The sequence below is a fragment of the Camponotus vicinus genome, unplaced genomic scaffold, assembly GCF_025532165.1.
Source record: "Camponotus vicinus isolate PSW18456_S1 unplaced genomic scaffold, iyCamVici1.0 SCAF_6, whole genome shotgun sequence".
Classification (NCBI taxonomy): Eukaryota; Metazoa; Arthropoda; class Insecta; order Hymenoptera; family Formicidae; genus Camponotus; species Camponotus vicinus.
Genome location: NW_028141978.1, coordinates 3,717,775 through 3,732,204, shown reverse-complemented (window position 1 = coordinate 3,732,204; position 14,430 = coordinate 3,717,775). Strand labels below are relative to the sequence as shown.

The 14,430-nt window shown below is 40.3% G+C and overlaps 1 protein-coding gene across 2 annotated transcripts in view; it reads left to right on the top strand.

The window, feature by feature from the left end:
* Positions 1–643: 643 nt before the first annotated feature.
* The window catches only part of Tyn (trynity), a 41,033-nt gene continuing 27,246 nt past the window's right edge, over positions 644–14,430 (top strand). The window contains exon 1 of one of the 2 annotated variants that reach the window (XM_083103066.1): positions 644–977. The gene's annotated coding sequence lies outside the window, so the exon portion shown is untranslated. The remainder of the gene's footprint in view (positions 978–14,430) is intronic. The other variant, XM_083103063.1, reaches the window with a different exon arrangement.

The following is a 14,430-nucleotide window of genomic DNA, read 5'->3' as shown; positions in this document are numbered from 1 at the left end:
CAAATCAATTTTGCATATATTAATATAATAATCAACAAATATATAAACAATACGTTTTTGACAAGTAAGTTATTTAAGCGAGTTAAATTCATATGTGATAAGCCACTCGTCAAGAAATAGTGGTATGTTAGTTTAGGAAACCTACCTACATCTCTCGGTCATGCATGTGAGTCTTTTTTTCTACTATCTTGAAAAAATATTGAATTGAGTCGAAAGAACAGTTATGGAAATATTATGATTTGGAATTGATTCCTCCTCGCATATACATACACGTCACATTTCTAGTGTCATTATACCTAATCCGTATGGCTGACGCTTAGCGAGGCCAGATTTTTCTTTCCCCGCGTTCATCATCGGTCACATATATCATCGGTTGGCCGATAACGCGATTGAGGCGAACAGACATGACAGAAAGAGAGGGAAAAACGGTAAAATGTCACTGTTCCCTAATTACGCCGAGTAACTAGCCGGGCTGTAGAAAGAGAGGCGCATTGAAACATCGCGGCTCCGCGGAGGCAGTCGATCCCCCAGGATCGAGTCAGGGTACCGCTAGATCCACGGGCCAATCCGCTGACGCCTTTAACCGGCGTTCTCCAATCGTTCTCCAGTTATAAGCGGCAAGCAGCCGCGACCACCACTCGGCCAGCTTGGTTTATAAAGTCAGGCGGATGCGCTGCCTCGAAGACAGAGCCGTGCCGACAGTCCAGTCAACAGGAGCGTCTTTTTTTTCTTTCTTATATCAAAGGCTCGAGGGATCGGACATCGAGTGTTTAAGTCGTGTGTGATCGGCCCGGTATCTTGGCGGAGAGATCTCTTATCGACGCGTCGTCGATATCTCTGCCAACGAAAGACGGAGACTTTGCGGGTTCGACAAAGTTTGAGGAAATCAGTACCAGTGATTAGAACTATCGAGTGATTAGAGAACGAAGCGTGAACTTGGGATCTGGGATCGCGGTGTCTGTGGATAGCCGGTCAAGGTACGTGAGAATTTTCGTGCTGCTAATTCTGGTGCGAAAAGTGTTACGGAAGGCACAGCCGGCGAGGTACCTCGACGTGATAAAAAGTGTCGATGACTAAATGGGTTCGTTGGATGAGAGAGGTCTGCGGATGAGGGATCGCTCAACGATCCCGAGTCGGGTCGCGAGATATGGAGAAGTGATTGCGCTTGGAGAACGTGCGAAAGTTCACGGCGAAGGTCCTCCTCGGCGGTGCCTTATGTGGGACGTTCGTCCAGTCGATTGACCTCGAATTGCTCGCTACTGAATAGCAATATATTTCGTAGCAGTGAGGATATTATATCATGTATAGTGCTCCGAAAGATGGTGGAATAAGCAATACGTATTATTTACAGAGAGTAGAGAATTACATTGTTTACACAAATATATCGGATAATAAATTCGCGAATAACGACACGGGAGAGAATCGCGCCTGATCGTGTAAAATATGAGTTTCACGCCGACACTTCTCGCGGCCGCCATTCCCACGGTGAGAGCACGGTTCAAAGTCAGGGCCGTAGCTGTTGAACAACCGCGGTAATAGCACGCGGATGTTACAAGAGCACACAAGAAGCACTTCCCTCGAGAGAGAAAAATCTCTTTTAAGAATGAGATGATTAATGCCCTTGTAGCTTGCCTTGGTGCAAGGTACATGTTAATATACTCTTAAACATTGATAACTAACGCAATCTTCCTTAACGTTCATCATGTCTTCGATTGTATACTTATATATCTTAATGAAGAAACGCATATTATTTCAATTCCTTCATTAGTATCCCGCATAAGCGTATCAAATACAGTTGTGCGCAGGCATAACACTTTGGAGGATTATTGTTGCATATCATGAGCCTACTGAGAGGTAGGATTTCTTTAAAATGCAAGACACAAGTGCGCGCGTAGGCTGCACCTGAGGGCGCGAAAACGAAACTCATTTCTTCTCTTAAGGGGCATGTGACGCATACGCACTGCTTGATTCTCGGTCTCGTTCACGGCGTTGATTCGCCTCGCGTTCATGGATTAACCTTGCGCTCGCGTAACGAATGAAAGAGAGAGAGAGAGAGAGGAGAAAAAGAGAGAGAGAGAACGATGCCGCGAATGGAATAGCCCTTCAAGGTCGAAGAGATTATTCTTATAGTTGAATGCGAGAAAATGAATGCCCGGAGACTTTAACGTCGTGATACAGCTGATTTGTACGCTGAATTTTTTCCCTAGTCCATATGATATCCATTGACGATTGTCCTAATTTTATAATTAAAACTATAATTTATAAGAATATTATAAAGAAACGCCCATAGTTTTTCTTTGAATAAGAAATGTACGCGTTTGAGATAAGCATCCAATTTCGTGTATATTCGAGGTGTACGTGTCCCGAATATTCATGCTGGTACCTCTGTTCATTCGTCCGTATCTCGCAAGTCCATCGACCCTCAGTCTATGAGTCAAGAAACAGCGTAATTAGGCACTCTTTTGTGAAATAACCAATGTTAATAGAACATGAATCCAAAATTATGCTAAAGAGAAATGTATTTAGTGCACAGAGAAAAAAATAAATTCAAAGGCTCGATATATATTGCGATCAATAAAAATGTAAATGTTTTATTTTTTTAATTATATAATTATATAATTTTATTCACAGATATATATATATATATATATATATATATATATATATATATATATATATATAAATTATAGTAAATTAAATCTATTTGTGAAGTTTCTATAAAATTATTTGCTGGGCAATTGTGAGAATTTCATTGTCAGTTGTACCTCGACGTCGAAGTTAGTCCACTCGATTCAGAGAGTTCAATGCCAGGGAAGCGTAATGTCTCTTTTAATATCCTCCGCACTACAAAGTTACTTTTTTGCAACATTTCCAATCATTTATTCCTGAGAAATAATACACTATTTTTAAAGTAGAGAACGCCATTTATATATTTTTTAGTGACAAATTTATTTTCTATATAATTTTGAGCACAGAATGTATTAGTATGCTTTTTAATATAAGTTTTATTATTCTCTATATTTACTGAAAAAATGTGAGACGGAGGATAAAATTTGTCACAATATGCTGATTTATGACTTTTACAGAAACACTTTTAAAGGAATTATTATAAAGAAATTATTATTGATATAAAGATCATTAAAAATGTTGATCCACACACACAAAGAATATTGTATATTGTTCTCAGAGTGAGAGTTCGATGAATTATGTTACGTGTGCAAGCGACGTGACGAGAGTATGGTAAAATTTTACTGGCTTGCACCGTTTGAACAAACACTTAGTGCAAAGAAAGAAACCGTAAAATTGCCTGTTGTGCGTAAAATTTCAGTTAATAGCAGTTAACAAGATGCAGATTACAAGCCTTACATTCATCTTTATTTCATTACATTAGTTAATTAAAGTATAATGAATAAGATATGTAAAGCAAATAAAAACAAGTCAATATACAGAGAATATTCTAAAATTAATTTCATCACCACAATAAATAAATGATGTATAATTATAAATTTATACTTATTATTGAGCGGCTTTATATCCAACTTTATTGCACCTACTTGTATGAAATGTGTTTTAATTATACTTATGAAATGCGTTTTAATTATCTATATGTAACATGTGCCATATATAGGCTGCATAATCCTGATTAATCCTCAACAAGAAGATGAAAATTGCTACTAGACACATTTTCTGACGATTTTTATAACGCAAACTAATTTTGATTGTATATTACATTTGTATACTACATTTAATTGTGTACTATATTTTCCCCTCATATTTTGCTGCCACGTTATTATCAAATATTGTGTGTGAGATTACTGATTTAAAATTATTATTACGTTGATAATTACTGGTCTACTAATGAGTAGATTTTCTCCCACAGCACGTGCTTTTCTTATGTAATTTAGACTCTGCCAACCGTAAATTTTAGTAATGCTCAACTATACACTCAACGCAGAATCACATTTCCGAAATAAAAAACGAGCAATTCAAATTATATTCGCCAATCTAATTCTTTTAACAATATGTCTACTAATCAATGCACCCTTCGAACGTTCATCCCTAGCTCTTCTGAAAGGTAATGTCTTTATTAGCGCATATTATATATGAGTTTTTCGCATTTTTATTACCACACTTTATTCGACTATAACTGCTTCCTCTCGTGATATATCTCAGCTTCCTTCACATGATATTTATAGCGCAGCCGTCTCTTTCGCGTTTTTTACCATGTAACTTTTCTCGCTACCGTGTACGCTTATTAGGACGCCTCAATTTACTCTGGTTATTACTTTTGCCCGACAGTCTCGTATAAAACTCCATTTGCACCGGATGGCGCTCGGTTTTATTGGCCGACTGCCCCGAATGATTCCATGCAATCCCATCGTGTTGCGCCGAGCGACCTTCGCGTAGCGTGTGCTCGAGTGATGCACCTCGGCCCGATCATTGGCACGGTATCCTGATTTCTCGGAATCGCCCTTCTACAAGCGCAGAGAAAACCCGATATCAAAATCCCATTAGCGTACGCGAGATCGCGACAATAGACAATTTAAACGAGGAAAGGGAGGGGCCCTCGGACGAAGTACTTCATTTCTCAGGTGCAAAGTCACTGCGGCGTGACCATCTCGCTTCTCTTCATCATCGTTGTTGTTGGCGTCATTCCGATCTTCGCCGACTGGGAGATAGGTTTTTGCTTTATCGTATGCAAGTATTCGCGCTAAAGCAAAAGCTCAACAAGAAGAGAGAGAGATTTAATGAATGCGATTAATATTCCTTCGCGTTTTATTTACGAGCGCGTACATTTCGCATTTAATATAAATTATTCATTTAACAAAGCTCTTAATATTATTGTGACGTTGGAGGAGACATTATTTTTGCCAGGATTAAAATCAAGAGCAATTCTTAACAGCAATGGAGGAGATCAATATTGCGAATTTCCCAGGAATGTTGCTTGCAACTTTGTTCATTTTAGCTTTTAAATATAGCCCAGTAGTATCTGGAAAACGGAAACTAATGTATTCGCAGAGAGTCTGGGACAAATGGGATAACAATAATTCAGAAATCTCCGCATCAGGATGCAGCTGTTCAGAGACGCGCATCATTAATGATGCATTTGCACAGCTACGTCCGAGACTTTACGCGATTAATTTCAGACATATGCGAGATTAATTCGAGGATTTGCACGGCTGTCGCGCGCGATTAAACTTTGCTCACAAATCACGTTTATTTCCCCGTGAAACGTTTTCCACAGGGTCGCTGAAAAACTTCCGAGGCGCGCAAGAGCGATTTTTTCGCGATCTTTGAAGACGTATTTTTCATTTCATTCTTTATCGTTCGTTTTCCTCTTTCCTCGACGTCGTTGCAAGCACGACCTGCCCCACTATCTCTCGTTCGACCGATGGAGAATCTCACAGGCAGGCGCCGCCTGGCCGTTGACCCCGAGCTGCCAACGGCCCTGACCAAGACTCCGTTTAACTCTCGCGCGCGCTCCTTCCATCTCCATCCACCGCTCTCGCGTAGACACGATGCATGGGATCGCCGTATGTGAATTCGCATTATCTTTCTCCGAGCTCTCCGGGAGTAGAAGTCAAATTATGCGCCCCAACTCTGTAGCGTGATCCCGGCGATTTATTAATTTCGCTTAAAAGAACGACCGATACTATATCGACGGAAGGAAATGGCTTTTCGTTTACCTTTTACATCTTGTTAGATCTCGAAGACGATATCCAGTCTTATTAAAGAAATTATAGGTGCGCGTCTCTCTTTTTTTTTACCTTTCGCGATGAAATTTCAAGATTTCGAAACGCGATGCGTTTGCATTTTTGAAAAGCATAAGGACGAGAGAGAATCGCTTTCACAGATGTCTTCCCATGTGTCATCCCAGGCGCTCTTACGCTTTTAGCGCAGATAGAGGAATAGGACCAATAACCGTGGAAGGAATCGTCCAGAAGTTACGGCGTGCTCGAACAGGTTGTATCTCGGTTGACTACTCGTTTCTATGCAGGTGCTCGTCCATCTGGCTCCGCAGGAAGTATCACATGGACGGAACGAAGCTTAAAATTAACTCTCCGCAGCGACACGCGAAACGTATCGGGAATAATAAAGTATCGAAGATTAGATCGTCGCGCGTTTCCGGATGTGTAATGTCGCAAGAAGCACAATGTATGAACCGATAACTGAATTTTCAATTCGCGATCAGTCTGTACTTTCATCGACGCACAATACGCGAGATTTCGCGGCAAGAGTGTATTTCGTAGATTATATCGGGGATTGAAACCGGTATAAAAGGTACCCGTTACACACGATATGTGCTTCGATTTTAAAATAATCGAAATAAAAGTCAAGGCATAAATTCCGGTATTATCGGCATTTATACATACATAGCTTCTTCACTGGTATTACTACTATTATACTACTGAATAATAATATGTACGTAATATTCTTGTTTTACATTTATTTTATCTATTACACGACGCTTTAAATTTCATATTAAATTTTATATTAAAAATACACAATTTTTATAACGTCGCGATTTCTGGTATTTTTTCAAAATGACGATATAATTAATTAATATATTATAAATAAATTCGATATATTTATAAATATATGGACTTCCATCCGCTAAACAATACAACGGTCCCGCGTTCGCGAACTGACACGTGAACGCTTTATTCGAGGCAAGACACTCCGATGTCGGGTCAAGGCTCTCTCGCACGCGCGTGAGGTAGTGATGCGTAAAGGCGATGTGCGTAAAGGGTGAACGAATCTCGTGAGGGAAATAGCGACACGAAACTGTGGCCAGGCGTTTATTACTAAACGCTCTGCACGTTTTAAAGCCACTTCCTGACGGTCTCACTTCCACGCATCGCAACGCATCGTAACGCAACGCAACGCAACTCAACGCATCGCATTGCATCGTGCGCGAACGAAATATGCGTATCTCTCGTCGAGTTAAGGAACGTATAATGATTTTGTTTTATCTCTCGGGGGCATTCCTCCACTGCGCTTTTGCGCTTAAACGCTAATTGCTTTCGTGCGTTTAAAAATAACGCACGGCTGCCCCGCGCTTAATGTCGATCCTTAAACGTCGGAAAACGGAAGTGGTGATATACAAGAGTGTCGACTAATATTGGTTTTTTGCGACAATCGCCGTGTTACTATCTCGAAAACCCTGAACAGGCTTTACCCAATTACGTTAGAGGAAAGGTATCAAAATTGACTTTCTAAAACCGATATTTCTACTTCTACGCGATTAAGTGTTGAATTTAATTAATCGTGCGGAATTCAAAATTGATATGAATTTGGTCTATTTAATTTCGGATATTTGCTCGAAATAGATTTATATCGAATTTTTTTAAGATTGAAGATTTTTCCTGTATGAAAAACAACATATTGATCGACTTTTCCTTGTTATTCTTGAACGAATAATTTTAGTATTTTTTAACTCCTTCATGTCCATAGTCCATATCTCCGGTGTGTTACGGTGCTTCATCGCAGGCTGCGAAACATTCAGTCTCACACACACGCACACATGTCTAAAGATGCATATGGCATCTAGCCGATGAAAACGTCATTTGGCCGAAGGAACTAATCGCAGCTTCGCTTTGTAAGCGGATAATAAACCGTGCTAGTGGGTCATCAATATCGAAGCCCAAGCTCGCTCGGAGCCATTAGGCGGACACGTAATAATCAGTGTGGGGCCCTGTACGCCGCGCCGGGATCGGGTCGTGCAATCTTGGAAAACCGGCAACGTGCCCAGTTACACGGCGCGATCGAAGCGTGCGCTTTGCAAATTGATCGATTAACGGTACGGAGGAATGAGCCGCGGCGCGAAAGGGGGTCATCGACGTCGGTGAAGATGTATGATGGAGAGACGTGAAACACGACGGTCGTGCGACAGCGCGAAAGGAATAGGTTTCTTTTGTTCTAAATAGATGAAACAAACAATTTCGAATGTGAAGTCAATTTTGTATCTAAAGATACAGACGTTATTCGAGAGATAAACGCTGGAAGCGTACCCAGCATATCCAGGAATGTCATTAAATCGATCCGCGTAGCTGCGGCAGGGGGAATAAATTATAAGCGCAAACTCGTTCATCGCGAGTCCTCGTATCTGCGGAATGATTCGCGACGCGACTTGTGCAGGGTAATCGATTCCAGCAACCGTGGACATTTGCGAATCACGTTATGTGAGCTAAATTACAGGTCGGCATGATAAGGATAACTGGAAAAGTGGAGTGCCCCGCTTGCTTGGCGGTAATATTACACACGCGGGAATCGGCATTATTTATATTACACGCCTTTGACCTGGTTATATGGACGACAATCTCTCCGAGGAGTACCGCGTTTCTCTCCAGCCGCATTCAACGACACATTCACCCGCCTGTGCTTAGCGGTCCTCGACCGCAGAATCATTTTTTCATCTCGAATCGCTCGTACGGCGGAACTAGTCGTCCCCGCGGAGGTATTTCTTATTGATATCTCCGCCATTCTTCTTCCCGAGGCGAGGATAACGAATGCGGAAGATGGTGGACAGCTGAGCCCAACGTGAATAAATTATGGCCGAGTCGCTCGGTGACAAAGACAGTTCGCGATCGACCGCAAATATCGGTCCAGCCTGCCGTTGATGGTCGCCACCCTGGCCGTTGGTATTCGGGCAACTTTGCGGAAGCGCTTCTTAGGTTGCCCGAGGCACCTGGTGTTTCGCAAGTGGGGCACGGCGTTTATTTTGCACACGTAAATCGCGAATGCAGATGAGGTCTGCGATATTCGCGGCGAGGTGTATTTACGTTGGCAGACACGGCGCGTTCAAGTGTAATAAGTTGTGACATAATTAAGCTTTATGTTGGAGCGGAATTAAAATTAAAATTCATTTAAATGCATTTCGGAAGAATTCCACGCAAAAATTTACATTATATGTATTACGTAAAAATTCACACAAAAGCGTGAATAGGTAAACGTGTTTTTCTCAATAATAAATTTCGTACGACCAGGAAATCGTTTCGATCTCGTCAAACACGCACATCCCGTCACGCGTCTATCATTTCATCGAAATAGTGAGACTCATCGCCATTTCATTTTGTAACTCCGAGCTTGACAAGCGGTTTAATTTAAAGCATCGATTCGCGTCAAGCACCTGCGGCTGCGAAATGAGTACTTTGTGTTATCTAATAAATTTGCGGTTTTAATCGGTATTCGAATGATACTTATAGTCGGATAACAAAGAAAGTGGACCGTTGGAAGGAAAAATCTTAGATAATACGATTCGCGAGACTTGTGAACTGTTGACGTCAAGAGCAACTTCGAGACAAACTTGCACGCGATCAGAATATTTTAATTTACATATTTCAATTTATTTAACGACCCTGCACAAGCAGCGTTATCGAGTAAATGTCGATGTCATGAGAGAGATAACACTCATGCATCGCATGCAGTGGCTGAGAAATATCGCTTTCCTGGCATTTGTGGCGCGACCAACGGTATCCGCCAACGTCGTGAAGGAGAGAGAGAGAATATCCGAATCGACTTAAAGGCGGTGTATTCGATTTACACCTCCTATCTCGTAACCAACGAGTTACATACCGTTGGTATCGGCCGTCGAATCCAGACAAATTCGCGCGATTCGGCATACATAATGAAACACCACGGCGCAAAAGAGGATGCTGAGCCACGTAAGCGTGAACAAAACGCGTCACGTGCGTGCATGGTATCTCGCAATTTATAGCTCGTGAAACGATCACTGTAGTTTCACGAATGAAACTGCCTACATAGTAGATGGATATCAAAATCGACATGAATCTCGAACTTAGAAACTGATTTATTTCTCCAAAATATTACGCTTCACCAGAACTAATTAATATAATTTTGAATTTGACGATTTATTTATCAGAAGCTCATACACGTGCATTTTAAATTTTTATTTTTATTTTTGTTTTCTTTTTTTTAGTTTTAAATGGGTGTATTAATTTTGGAAACCAAATTCTCATTTTTTTTTATTTTCAAAAAAGATCTGCAGTCAATTATTGTAAAAAAAAAGTTTAAAATATCATTATCAAAAGATAGAGAGCAGTCTCTGATAAATATCTATAAATTTTTATTTCACGCTTCAAGAAGCTAAAATTTAAAAATGATGTCGATTTTGATATTTTTTTCTGATATACATATCGATAATTTTTTATTTTATTAATTGAATCGAGGTACTTCTTTTTTTCGTACCTTTATGGTTGAGTTAACCCGTTAACCTAATTAAGGCGCATACATCTCGAGTTATGCGGTCTCTTATTATAGAAATTCTGTTACGTGACCCGGCCGTGTCTTTATTATCCCGACTAATGAAGCTTTACTGTATTTCTCGTGTGATGAGCATCGCGTCGCACGAGCCATATTCAGATCGTCGTGCATTCGTGTGCGGTCACAAGACGACCCCACCGGTTGTACGTAGCCAAGGTGTACGAACAAAGGAGCGAAAATAGCGACGGGCGATGGAAAGCAAACAGCGGCACACGACTCCTCCGCCGGTCGGGGCTTAGTAAGTGCATCGCATGGAGGAGAGATATCTGTCGGGTCCCGAGTTTGTGGTCCGCGCAACGGTAACCGCTCGTCTTCGATTCTTCGGAGCCGAGCCGCGAAGCCTTCGAAGACCGTTACACTCTCCAAGTCAGTCATCGCCGTTGGAGGTCCGCCGTTTCCAACGTATCGGGCCCCGATCGGGCGCTTTACTTTATCGAACAAATCGCACTGCTCGGTGCAGGGAGCATTGTTGCTCCGCGTTCGGCCTCTTTGTCGGAAATGTTGCACGTTGCTGTGTCGGATTAAGACGAAGTGGTCGAGTATGGATACTCGTGTAAGGAACATCGCGATTAACGGGATGTCGCGTCTTTAACGATCGCGTCTAATGTCCCGAACAGGTTTCAGCTCCGATAGAGGCCCGCGTTTCATCGCGAAGCGATAACCGTTTGCTCTTAATCCCTTATCTGCTCTTAATGCGGTTGAAATTAAAATCGCCGGAGTATCGAGCTCTCGCGAGGAAATCGTGCACCGTTACTGCTATTGCAATCTCCGCTTCTTCATCCGGGAATCAGTGTAATTCTGTATCTTGGACGCAATTATAAACGGACAGCTGACGAATGAGAGATGGTCCAAGCTGCTCGCGATAATGCCAATTGCACATGCGGCCGTCACTTTCAATTAAATCGCTGATAAAAAGAATATCCAGAATCATACGCGCGAACTCATCGAGGGTCAGCGTGCAAAAAGCATTTCGCGAAGTAATTCAATCGAATTGGCTTGTTTTTTTCAGCCGGAGACGGTTTTATGTCCGCGGGGAGTTGCTTCCTGAATCGGAATTGCCCCGCAGACAAAAACTGTCCGCTTCAATACACTCCAATTAGCAGCAGCATCATCGATACGACGGCGGCGCCCATTTTAGACCTCGTCGAAGAAGCTGAAATCGCTAGTCACGATTTTAATGTCCGAGTCTCGTTATTCTACCGACTAGCACACAATTGAAGAGGGGAAAGAGGAGAGGGAGCTTCTAGCAGTCTTGCGTACGCGAACATTCTCTTATCCAGCGTGATATCATCGCAACTGGATGTCGACCTTAACGAGACGCGCAAGATCGCATTGAAATGACGTCGAAACCCACGACGCGGGATGAGACGCGAATGAGTTGACACCGGTATCGATCCTGAATATCGATACACGGATTTTGTCCGCTTCTAGAGCACGATCTCGGTTAAGATTGAGCGCATCATCGCGCGATAATGAACGTGAGAATGGATCATTATCGCTTCCTCGATCCGCCATTGAATCGTCGAGCATGCTCAGTGATGGTTTGCGCCGATTATCGTCTAAGAGATACGTTTAGTAGCTACAACACACGGCTTCCTGCTTCGCGTGGCGAACCATCAGCCTTCGATGTAACCGTACGACCTTGTTTTTTGTGCCTCTTTAGGAAGATCGTTACACGCCGTTATAACTTGCATTTTAGACTTCGCTGAAACGGAACTTTGCAAGATTCATAAGCAAATGTCGATTAGCGAAAGATATTAATACCATTTGATTTAGAATTGATGAATGAAAAAAAATTTAGATACATATACGTTTCAAAAACTGTAATAACATTTTCTTTTATTAATCACATTCTTTTATTAATTGTTTCAAAATACATATGTACATTTTTATATTTATTTTATATTTTTTATTTTATATTTTATATTTATTTTATATTTTTATTTTATATTTTATATTATTATATTTATTTTTATATTTATTTCATATTTTTATATTTATTTTTTATTATCGTTAGACGTTATGACATTTTTGCATAATTATATATTTTTATTATTCAGCTGTCTATTATATATTATATTGCATATGATAAGAATTATTATTACAGTCTTGTAATATTATTAGTAAACTGTCCTTCTCATCAATTCGACGCGGAATCCAGATCGATTAATCACCTTTAATCTGCAAGGACTAGTTATAATCTCATAAGAAAAAATGATGTTATGCAGGACTTCCTAGATAGCCCAGAGTTATTTGCATAATGCACGTATCAAGAGATATGATTAAGCGATTAATTTGAATGACGGATTGCTGAACGAATAGCAAGATTAAAGGATACTTGCGATCGAATACTAGTTGAAGTACTGATAGACCAGTCGATGACATTCAGCGTCGCAAGAAACATTCCGTCATTTTGCAGCATCGACTGCCCGCCCAGAGTTTATGCCTGTTTTTAATGGCGATTCTCTCGGGGCGCTGCTGACTTCCTGGACGTTCTGCGTAAACTTCCTGGTCTGGATTCCAGCGCGATGGAACGTGGAAATATAAATAAAATAGGCGTGGTATCTTTCAAGCTTTTCCTCCTGATACGTGATAATCCGACGTGAAATTACCGGTGAGGAGGCAGATACAACCTAAACGTGTTCTTGCGTTACGCGTGAGCGGACTGATATCACACACGCAAGCAAGTGCAGTTGGTTTCCACGCGGCACGACCAGGCTCTTATTAAATTAATTAACCGGCACTGATGCGCGATTCTCATTATCCCTTATTTATGAGCAAACGTGCACATATTCCGACAAATGCTTCAACTAATTATATATATAAATTTTATTAAAAATTCTAATGAATATATGGGAGATTCTTTTACTAAAATTGACGCACTATTTTCCGTTTAATCTCATTTAATATAACATCTTAAGAAATATAATTTTTAAAAAATTTTTTTTTAATTTAATAAAGTATTTGCATCGAATAAAATCCACGCAATATTACGTGGTTGTCAGAAAAACGTTAGAGTGCACTGCCGATGTGTAAGAAAATACAGATGTCTTGGACTCAATATCACGATCATTGCCGGAAGCATTTCGTAATTTACGTTTGTGCGAGACCCGTTACCGTCATTTCCGCGGTCAAGTTTTACATCGAGATCGGCGATTTAAAACTCAGCAGGCGGGCCAAGGTGAGAATCGAGGATCTGGATTCCGCGCAACGTATTTGTAGGTAACTGTAAGTCGTAGCTGTGGAAAGCGAACAATCGGTGCTAACTTTAACGCGACTTTAACGACGACGCCCCGTTAATAAACAACGGTTGAGGTTTCCTGCGTGAATCGCGCTCGCAGGATTCATTGTTCTCCGGCAACTATCCGTATCGGTGATGACGCATTTAATGAGAATGGGGAATTTTGTCTAATTATTCGCTCTTAATTCTCAAAAATTGTAACTGTATTTACAATACAACACAATAGAGTATAATATTCTGAATATTAAATTTCGATATCTATTATTCGATTTTTTATAATTATATTTCTTGAAATAAATTAAATATCTGTAATGAGTTATATTCCAGATAAGTATGTAAACGTTAATTTAAGAAAAATAAGAAAACACCATTTCAATAAAACTGTTAAAATAAATATTTAATAAATATTTAAAATATTTAATAAATGTTTAAAATAAATATTAAATATATATAAAATACATACATCATTTTTCTAACTTTTAGCATGTATAAAACGTAATATATATCACCAGTACTACGTTGTATTATATATATTGTCGTGAAAAATTCATGATCTTTACCAAAATTCGTACAAATTTCTCTTCTGTGATTTATCTTATTATTGGTCGATACATTGAGAGTCTATCTTATATATACCTCGCCGAGGGGCTTCTTTCGTTTAGACGTTTTTTTAATTTCCTTTTTTTTCACCTGTATGCTTGTACGGGTCCGCTCTTCGGAGCTCTTCAGCCTCTTTATTTTCTGCCTCATTACTTATAATTCTTATTTTCATTAGCTACGAGGAACAACGGACCCTCGACAACGAAAGGTATAATTTAAGGACGATTGAATTTGTAGAACATAGGCCGTTGCGTGTTTTAAAAATCCTCTTGTCGTGCGTTCATCATTAAATTTTAATTTTTAAC